Source organism: Balaenoptera physalus, assembly GCF_965194825.1.
Source record: "Balaenoptera physalus genome assembly, chromosome: 11".
Classification (NCBI taxonomy): domain Eukaryota; kingdom Metazoa; phylum Chordata; class Mammalia; order Artiodactyla; family Balaenopteridae; genus Balaenoptera; species Balaenoptera physalus.
In genome coordinates, this window is record NC_138896.1 from 106052422 (window position 1) to 106063424 (window position 11003).

The 11003-nt window shown below is 40.2% G+C and overlaps 1 protein-coding gene across 5 annotated transcripts in view; it reads right to left on the bottom strand.

Moving 5' to 3' along the window:
• RAF1 (Raf-1 proto-oncogene, serine/threonine kinase) overlaps positions 1-10614 on the bottom strand; it is a 71601-nt gene extending 60987 nt beyond the window's left edge. For 2 of the 5 annotated variants that reach the window (XM_082415702.1, XM_082415700.1), the window contains exon 1: positions 10250-10614. The gene's annotated coding sequence lies outside the window, so the exon portion shown is untranslated. The remainder of the gene's footprint in view (positions 1-10249) is intronic. The other 3 variants (XM_082415699.1, XM_082415703.1, XM_082415701.1) reach the window with 3 other exon arrangements.
• Positions 10615-11003: the final 389 nt, after the last annotated feature.

The following is an 11003-nucleotide window of genomic DNA, read 5'->3' on the forward strand; positions in this document are numbered from 1 at the left end:
CAAGAGTCCGAACCACTGGACCGCCAGGGAATTTCCTACTCATATTTTAACGTATTTATAATGCGACTCTTCACTCTTCATTTCTCCTTTAAGCTCATCCCTTTGTTCAATCCAGCCTTGGTCCATCTGAGAGACTGGGTGATCAATTTTTCAAGATTACTCCAAGCTTCCTTTAAGGATTAAGTGTTTTGTTTTGTTTCGTTTTAATTCAGTCGGTCACACAACACTGGAAAAAACCCACCCTCGCACATAAAAAGTTTCTGCTGAACAGAAACACTCAAACACTTAAATAAAATGTCATCTTGTCCAAGCTAGGAAACAGTAATATGTCTAGTTTGGAAATGGCTTAGCTACAGTTTCCCAACCAGTTCAAAAGGGCACTCTGATGCACTGCAAGGTGGTGTGTGTGTCAATATTTTGAGTTTCCTCACCCCTCTTTCTCAATTTCTGACCACAAACTGGTAACTTCATCAGATGACTGGCCAGCATACACGAACATGAAAAAATGTGATACTCTACCCTTGTAATAGTTAGCAAGCAGGGCTGCCCAAGTTTAGAAAAGAGTCTAACTTTTTAAAAGGATAATTAATTTTAAAACAAGTTAATCAGCTAGTTCAAACAATTATGTTAAAGCAATCAGTTCCACAATGAAAGACATCTGGAGCCAATTTTATTTTTAACTCTTAGTTTTTCATTATTTTCATTTTAAGTCACTTTGTCTGAACTCTTTTTTAACCCAAGTTTTACTTTTCATCTCCAAATCAGTCATTGCTTCTTCATTTAGGCAGCAACTGCTCATTTTTAAATGAACAGAGCCATTTACAAAGTAAAACCATTAACACAAGCATGAAAATATATCAATACAATGCACAAATAAAATATGGTTTAGGAATGATCATTCTGATGGCTGGGTAATAACGAAGTAAAAAACGCCTAGTCAGTGGAAGGGGAAGGAGAGGAAATAAAAACCATGCAGACATCTCACCCTGCTAATAAGTTAATGCCTGGAAACACTGACTTAACCTTGTACCAATAATTTCTGTTCCACATAAAAGGCATCAATTTTAGTGGCAAGTCCTGCATAATCAACAAGTGACTTAAAAAACAGCATTACTTTCCTCAAAAATAAAGACATGAAATATAAAATAAGTGAATCCACTATTCTGCACACTGGCATCTCTCAATTGGGCAGACACTGAGATTTATCCTCAAGATAGGAGGTACTCCTCCAGGTTTACAACCTTGCCAAAGCTATTTCAACAAGTAACCATCTGATTCGGCCATTTCTCCTACAATTCCTTCTGGAGTCAATGGCTTTCATACACAGAAAGATTCCCTAGTCTTCAATGATACCCCCAAAGGTAATCAATCACCTTGCTTGTTTTAAGAACTAGTTACAACTACAATAAGGTATACCTGTAAAACTGATAGTATCACTTGTTTCCCAGAAAATATTTTAAATCAACTTTTCAAGAATAATTTTCTTAAAACAAGGACATGTGCAGAAGTTTTCTCTGTAAATTAGACCATTAATTCATTAAAGCCCTAAATTATACCCAGCTACTTTGCCACAGGAGCAAAAAAACCAAATATGAAAATGTAACCTATGTAATTATACACCAAAGTCTGAATGCCTTAAGGAAAAGAACTATACGCATTTCCTACATCTTGTTATACTCCATCATCCAGTACAGTACCTCGCACAAAATTAGATGCTTAAATTCAGAATAAAATATTAATGGAGAAAAGCTATAATTACAATATTTATCCTAATTCTTTTCCATGGATATTGAATCACTATCTACCACATAAAAGTACTGAAATATACAATCCAAAGAACCAGAATGCCTCTCTGTATACTGCAACCTGGCAGAGAACTGAGTGGAAAAGTATAAGAAACACTATCATTTAACGATTTCTAAGAATCTATTTCAACTGCTAGCTGCTTCGAAGAATATAAAGTTCAGAAAGACAGCCCTTGCCTTCCAAGAGTTTTTAAAGTAAAAGAAAAAAATCATCATTTCCCAGAGACTGACTATGTGCTATGAGCTTTCAGGATGACAAAGAGGCCTACAACAAGATGTGACAGCTTTTTTTTTGTGGTGATGGGTGGGGGGGGGAGAGGGGTAACTTCTTAAGAAAACTATAAGAATTCGGAGCGTGAAAAGGTCACTTATAGTTCGAGTGGAGGAAGAGATAGACAATAAAGAATAATTTCATTGTAATATTTGAACTTGAAGGGGTAGCATTTTAATAGACGCATGTAAATGTTTTTCTTTATAAAAATGGAATCTTATGGTACGTATTTTAGTACCCTACTTTTTTCACTTAATATATCTTACCACCCAGGATTAACTGAAATCATCGTTTACAGGTTAACTGAACACATTTTAGATTAAAAGGGGATGAGGGTAGGGACTTCCCTGGCGGTCCAGTGGTTAAGACTCCTCGCTTCCAATGCAAGGAGCTCGGGTCTGATCCCTGGTTGGGGAGCTAAGATCCCACATGCCACGCGGCCGCCAAGAAAATTAAAGAAAAAAAAAGCAGGGGGAAATGAGGGTACAAAGAAGGTAACTACAACAACTATATGTACCAGCTTACCAAAACACTTTTTTTTTCAAAAAATGAGTCACTAATTGTGTAATTAACTTATCTCTTTCAAGAACATTGTATACAAATACATTCATAAAGAAGGAAAAAGTCCATCAGATGCAAATACAGCCAACTTCCTAACCTTCTGGTTTGACCATTCGATCTAATCAGCAGTAAGAAAAAAGCCTAGAGCCACTTCACATCCATTAGGACAGTTACTATCAAAAAACAGAAAATAACAAGTGTTAGCAAGGATACAGAGAAATTGCAATTCTCATGCATTGCTGGTGGGAATATCTAATGGTTCAGTTGCTGTGGAAAATAATTTGGCAGTTCCTCAAAAAGTTAAACAGAATTACCATATGATCAGCAATTCCACTCCTGGGTATATACTAAAAAGAAATAAAAGCAGAGACTCAAATAGATACTTGTAAACCAGTGTTCATAGTATCAATATTCACAAAAGCCAAAAGGTGGAAGCCAAAAGCCCATCAACTATTGAATGGATAAATAAAATATTTTATGTGTGCACACATGGGAGCATACATATACACACACACACATAATGGAATATTATTCAACCATAAAAAGGAATAAAATTCTCACACACAGTATAATATGTACCAACTCTGAAAACACAGTAAGTGAAATAAACCAGATACAAAACTATAAATATTGTATGATTCCCCTTATACGAGATACTTGGACTAGGCAAATTCACAGATAAAAGTAGAAGAGAGTTTACCAGAGGCTGGAGGTAGGGAGGAATGGGGAGTTATTGTATAACTGTTACAGGGTTCTTCTGTTTGGGATGATGAAAAAGTTCTGGAAAAAGATTAGTGGTCATGGTTGCACAACACTATGAATGCACTTAATGCCACTGAATAATACACTTAAATATGGTTAAAATGGTATATTTTATATTTTGTATAAGTTACCACCACCACTGCCGCCACCCCCAAAAAAAGCCTAAAGGGCCCATTTTGCATTGTCAGACAGCTAGATAAATACTAGTCATGAAGGACATATCTATTCTCACATTCACACTTCTCTAATTCCAGTCCAGACTAAGATCAAGGAAGGCAGAAGAGTATCATTTATCCCCTCATTCTCTCTGGCTAAAACTTTCCTCCACGTATAAAGCCTATGAATGCAGAAGAAAATAGCCAGTATGGCAAGAGTGGCTTGAACCAATGAGTCAGCAAGCTGTCAAAGCAGGCAAATGTCCTCAAGGAGCTGGCAGTGAGAACCCAGAGCACTCTACTGATAAAGCAAAATAGAAGGGAAAGCTAAACAAGCTAATTCCTTCAACAGATGTCCTAAGTTACAAAGTTCTGCGTATGAGTTTAGTAAGTAGTATACCCTTTTAATTGTAAGCATTTGTGTGTGGTGGGCAGTCGGAAGGAACTAAATCCACAGGTGATTACCTGTGAATCTCTACTCATGCAATTAATGTTTATTACATAATCCAGAGAAACTTTTAAGAACTAGAGATTTATAAACAAGACATGGCTCAGCTCTAAGGAGCTTAAGTTTAGCCATAGATGTAAGACATCTACACAAAAAATTCAATTCAATAAACATCATTTAGCACCTTACATTCAACAAATTGAACTGAAATCAGGGGGGCCAGCCACTGTGCTAAACTCTGGGTATTCAAAGATGATTAAGATACAGTCCTCTGAGAAAAGATGAGAGGTAAACAAATACTTTAATAAAATATCAATACGTCACAATAAATACATATAAAGTCTACAGTGCATGGTACCAAAAAGTACATACACAAACTGTGTTAAGTTTAAATAAAAGGTCTTATTATAAAACCTAATATTAAATGTGGTAATTTAGATTCAATGCTTTCACCAAAGCACACAGGCCTGATCCCTCAGCCTCTCAAACTTTTTCACAAATATCAATAAAGAAGGACTTGCACATTGACTAGAAAGCGTTAGTTTGACTTGATAACCTAATGGGATGATAAGCTCACAAATGACTATATGATAAAGACCATAAGAAAAATAAATGTAAGGGTTTTAAGGTGGGGCTCAAAGAAGGAAACAATGAGTGAGAACAAGAGAAAAAGATCGGGAAATGATATTTAGAAGATGGTGTTCAAAATGACTCTTAAAAGAGGAACAGATAAAAGTGAGGAAATCCTGTGACTCTCTCCTCATTAGATAAGGTCGCTGAAGGCAGGAGCTTGCCTAATTCACCCTCCACCACACTAGCCTGCTGCACCTACTTAGGTGCTAAAAAAAATGGCTTCTGAATTCCACTGAAGATAGTAAGAGGAATCCACATTAGCAAGACATAGAAGCAAGAACTGTATGCTTAGTCTGAAAAGCAATGGAGACTCCTGGACAATCTGCCAAAGGAAGTAAGGCCAGCACATCTACACTTGTATATTCTTGTATCATCACAAAACAGGATACATAAGAACCCCATAACATATTTCCCTCCATGAAAAAAAGCTGGGTATCTGGGAAACAAAGGGGAAAGCAGAATTACTCTGCACAGCATAACTTTCTGTATCCTTTGAATTTGTAGCATGTGACTGTATTATCTATACAAAAAATTAATAAAACTTAATTTTTAAGATTCTACACATTTAAAAAGTGAATCTGGCAATAATGTGAAAAGGGAAGAAACAAGAAAAAGGAGTTCAATTCAGAGGTTCTAACAACAGTCAAGGCAAATACAGCATAAAAGCCTTAACTAATCTGGAGGAAGTAGAAAACAGGTGAAAGAAGCTCAAAAATATAGTTGTCAATGTAATCTGAGAGTGACTGAATGTTTGGAGGGACATAAGGGCCCACACCATGAATAGAATTTAACTTTATTATATGTATTTTTCTATTATAAAACAATATATTCAGAGAATATGAAGAGTATAAAGAGAAACATTATCCGTATTTCTACTGTTTAACAACCACTGTTAACATCTACATGTGTTTTCTTCCTATGGGTAGGTTTTGAGTTTTTTTTAAAAACTTGAGATATAATTTACATACCATACAACTCACCCATTTAAAGTGTACAATTCAATGGCTTTTATTATACTCACAGAGTTGTGCATTCACCTCCACAATCAATTTTAGAACATTTTCAATACTTCAAAAATGAAACCCCTGTCACAGTCACTGCCCATTGCCCACTCCCTCCAGCCACTGGCAACCACTAATCTACTTTCTCTGCAGATTTGCCTATTCTGGACACTTCATATAAAAGGAATCATACAATATGTGGTCTTTTCTGACTAGCTTCTTTCATTTAACATAATGTTTGCAAGGTTTATATATATTGGAGAATGTATCAGTACATCATTTCTTTTTATTACTGAGTAATAATATTCCATTGTATTATGTTTTGTTTTTTAACACAACTGTAATCATTCGGATATAGCATTTCCCGTGTCATAGATGCTTCATATACGGCATAGTTAATGAAAAGCATAGGGCTCCATAAGTGGCTGTACCACAGTTTACTTAATCATTTTATTATTGTAGTACATTTGAACTTTTTCTAGTTTTTTCTACTGTAAACAAACTTTCTTAAATGCAAATGGGAGTTCCTTTCTGAATGATCTATCTGGATCCAGGGAAATGCCTCTCCCAAAAGCTCTGAGCTTCCTAATGAGATTTGCCACAGAGAACAAGAATCATGTTCTTCTAAGGAAAACTCAGTATTTCATCTACCCCAAACCTAGCTAAAGGACAGATGTTAAAAGCTATCTGAGATTGAAAAGTATGCCTCCATAAAACCCAGATTAAGAATGTCACAACTTTAAAGACCTATTAACATAGTTAAACATTAACTGGCCTGATTCTTCCATCAGAAATGTTTATGGGTGGAAAAAGGTAAATACTTTGTCCAAATATGATGCCTAGAAAGAAGTAGCTTCAAAGAAATCAGACTACTTTTGCCTTCCTTAGCAGGTTGGAAGAAAATAAACAGGAGACAACATCTTGACTACAACAGTAAAGATGTACTTACTCTTGCTACTGGATGATAGTAAGTGAAACCCAACAGGTAGAAAGATGTCATCGGTATAGTCTACAAGGGTCCTCAGAAGCAATTAGACATATTTGGTTCCCTAAAACACTGTCATTGCCTGCAGCTTCCCATTCATTAACCAAAAATGTAAACAATTTCTAAATCACAAAGGTTTTGATTCCAAACTAGTTTTAGGGCTGTTAATCCCCACCCAGTAAAATCCCTTAGAATCTGATCTAAAAATAAAACTCTGTGTCAAGTATTCCTCAAGAAAAACTATGTACACTGATTGGAATGTGAAGCAATTAACACACTTCTTGAGTGATTTGCCAAAGAGACTTGAGATAGCTTGGGCCAAAACCAGTAACAAAGGAACAACACCCATCTGCCATTTTCCTTGGTTAAACTGACATTCTAGGAGTAGTTTTAGAAGAAATGCTAACAGATCTGAAGTTAACTACTAAAATCATTGCGAGCTACACAAGTATTCTCGGAGAAAAGGAGGAACAGAATGACTCAACCACTGTAAAATTAAAGATGAAAACTTTGATATGTAATTAAGGAATTTTTACTCACAACTTTAAGGCAAGAATAAAATACCCAGACATTACTATCCTGAGTATTATAGGCAAGGTAGTTAAGCCCTATACCAGAAATACTAACTGAATTATAACACAAATATCTAGTATCACATTTTCAACCTGGTCAGTTTAGCAAATAAGCATTCTTATACATCCAGACACATACATAAATATAAACACACTCTCTCACACACACCCCAACCTAAATCCTAAACAACCTTATCCTAAATGAACCCAAGTGTTCTTTCATTTCCCAATTAATTTAGCCAAGGTGAGCAATTTTCCAACTACAGACATTTGTTATGGAGAACTGACTTCCATGACACGCACAATTTAAAAAACAGAAGACCTTTTAATAAATAAATCAAAGCTCGATTTTGTGGTTTCATTAACTCCTGTCCCGCTGTCACATTAGTCCACTGCCTTTCAAAGGCAATATTTAAAATTCTCTTCTGCAAGTCAACGTTAAGGCATGCTGTTTGGCTAACAAGCTTCTCCCAAAACCAGGATTATTATGTATGGCCTACTATGTTAACATGCAAACAAAAGCACTCTCCCATGTAACATTTTTCTACTTTTAGGCAATAGGTTATTAACAAAGTTTTATCTGGAATTAAAATGTGATAGAATCATGCATCTACTACTAACAGGCTATTTGAAATAGTAATTTCAAGTTATTAATTATATTTTCCATTTAATAAATAATCTGGTGCTTCTGGAAAAGTCAAATTCAACTTCCAAGAAGTTGTTTCAACTTCAGAGCAAACTCCTACTTTGGATTTCACAAACGGCATGTTTTAAACTAAAAGCAACCAGTCTCAAAGCAGTTATAATACAATACTTAATGTTTAACCATTCTGCATTTCATCTTTTAGATACTTTTCATCATAAGTGACCAGCTTAACCTGCTTCTCACTGTTTTCTTCTGCTAAACCAAATCCCATAAAATATGTTCTAATGTGTATGCCTTCAAAGTAGAAGGCTTGAGTGAAATACATCTTTTAAACTATCTGACAAGAGTTTAACAAGACTAAGCAGTTCCACTACAACTTACCATCACAAACACCACATACCTAAAAGATAAGTTTTTACAACAGAAAGAGTAACAGGTTAATTTTCCCAAGTATCCAGCGTTCAACTGGGTCAAACGTCTCTGCTGCATTTTCAACAGCTTATCCCTTGAAGCGATAAGGGTGAAAACAAGCCAAAAGGTTCTTCAGTGGTATATAATCATCACAACCCAAGAAAGATTTAGGAACTGCTAGATGAAGTCTGTTAATACCATAATAATCACTTTAGCATAAACATTAATCACAATACAGATCTTTGGGGAAAATTATGTTCATAGAGCTAAAGACTTTATAACAGAATTGGAATCCACGGAATCAATCCAAAGAAACAGTTTACTAAATAAAACATTTACTTAACTGAAAATACTCACTTGCATTCTACAATTTTTCAGATGTTTCATATCATCTGCCAATTTCTAAATGACTGGGGAGCATGGTTTACATTGTCAACAGCCACTGAAAATGTAGTATCAGTAGAGTGTACTACATTTATAAAATCAACATTTTTGTTAGCAAGTGTAACTTTAGAAGAAACGTTTGCAAGAATCCCTAGGAATATGAGTTCAGTTCGTTCACCACAGTGCAAGTACAAAACATTTGACATAAAGCCCTTATCAAAATGTTAACTGGGTTTAACAAAGTCAATCTGTGCAATTACTATCAGCTTTAACATCAAGAGAAGGAGGAAATAAAGTTATCAGCAAGAAAAGAGAATTAGCAACACTCGTTTAAAATAATCCCAATTAAATCAACTAGTTCACTATCTTCAACAAAGATCCTCCACAAGCTAGCCAACTTTTGTTTCAGACCCTAATCTCCCACCACTTCCTTCCTGCACCCCAGACTGCTTGCTGCTCCCCAAACTCCTGCACGTCTCCGTGCCTTTGTACCAGCTGTTCCCCCAACTTAGCATGCTCTCCCCTCCTCCTCACCTGATGAGCACTTACTCATCAGCCCAAACCTCAGCACAAAAGTCCCCTCCAGTCTACAAGCTTCCTCAACTCCCCCAGGCAAAACTAGTTGTTCCAAATTCCCAAGACACTTGGTAAATCCATCCTAATCACAGCGCATTGTGTTCATGCCTCGGGAGCTAACAGAGGGCAGACTCCCTCCACTCAGCCCGGAGAGGACGAATCAGGCAGAAATGATGAACGTGCGCTGAATCCATTCCCTACTTAGACTGGGTGATCCTCTAGAACCCGGTCACATCTCGAGGAGACACAGGAGACCCTAGCATTCTTCCCACCAGAGAATGAATACCAGGAGGCACACCCAGAGCCCTTGAAAGAGAACAATGAATGAACACAGCCGCCTCGCCTCTCCTGATGTCCAAACTCCTCTCTCTGGGCATCGACTAGCTCTGCAAAGCCTCTGCAGCTGCAGAACTGAAGCGTCCTGGAGGCTCTCACTTCACACACAAGAGCCCTGGATCTTCATTCCAAAGCATCCCGGGGCCAATCGTCAGTATAAGCATCGCAAATGTCTCATTAAGTACCCGCAGAGTCCTGAGACCCAAGGGGAGGCCCCTATGCCTTTGTGGTGGGGCACCGACCTATTTCCTCCTCCCGTCCCCGACTGCTCTCATCTTCCGGAAAAGGGTGTCACTTACTTGAGAGAAAATGCAAGCCCGGGTCCCCCACTCCGCGGCCAAAAAGACATTAGGCCATCTGAGTGACAACACAGATCCGAGACAGCTCTGGGCGGTTTTTCCCGTGGCCAAAATATAAGGAATATGCACCGGGTACAGGGGTGGTGCCGGCACGTTTCCCCAAAACACAAGGAAACCTGAGTGGGGATGCGGGAACTCGGCTCGCCGGCCATGACACCGGGCCCCAGGGCCCCCGCCCGCCCAGCGCCACCCGGGGTGACAGCGGCCTGGCCCGGGCCCTCCGCCCAGCAGCCGCGGGGCCGCTCCGTCTGCGCCGCCTTGGCCGGGCCTCCGGGGAACCCGGCCCTCTCAGCCCCGCCGCCGCCCGGCTCCCCCGGCATCCCGGGCCCGGCCCTGCAGCCTACCTGAGGGAGCCCGGCCGCCTCTGTGTCCAGTCGTCCGGCTGTGGCGTCTGGTCCGCTCCTCCTCCCCGCGGCGGGTGAGGGAGCGGGAGGCGGTCACATTCGGCGCGTCCCCAGCCCAGGGGACGGGGCCCCGGGCAGCCCTCGCATCGTCGCTCTCGCACTCCGCGCCTCAGGGCACACACCCCAAAGCCCGGCCAGCTGGCCCTCTTCGGGGCCCAAGAAGAGCGGCAGGGAAGCCTTCGCTTCTCACGCTCTTTCTCGTCTTACTCCCGCCATCTAAGATGGCGGCCCCAGCGCCCGCACTGAAGACGCTTTCGGGCGGCCCCGGCAAGCGAGCCCTCCACTCGGTGCTCCTCCTCCCGACCTGCGACGCCACCAGCTCTCTGCTTCTGCGCGAGCCCGCCTGCCGGCTGACTTCAAACTTGGCTCGGGTATCCATCGCTCTGGCCTGAACTCAGGCCCCGCCTCCCAGGGGGCGTGGCCTCGCCATCTCGCTGGTCGCCATTTCGGAGCCGTGAAGGCAGTAGGGCGGGTCCTCTCTGGCCCCGGATTGGCAGTCGGGAAGGGCCAGGGTTTGGCTGTCCCAAAGGGGCCTGAGAATTGGCGAGGGGAGGAAGGCCAGCTTGCCGGCATCTGGAGGCCCAGAGATAACCAGACGTGCCCGAGGACGCATAGCATAGAGGACCGTGTCCACCTTTGGCCCGTCCTCCCTGGAGTCGGACACATCAAGTGGCAAATCGCAGCCCATCACGTG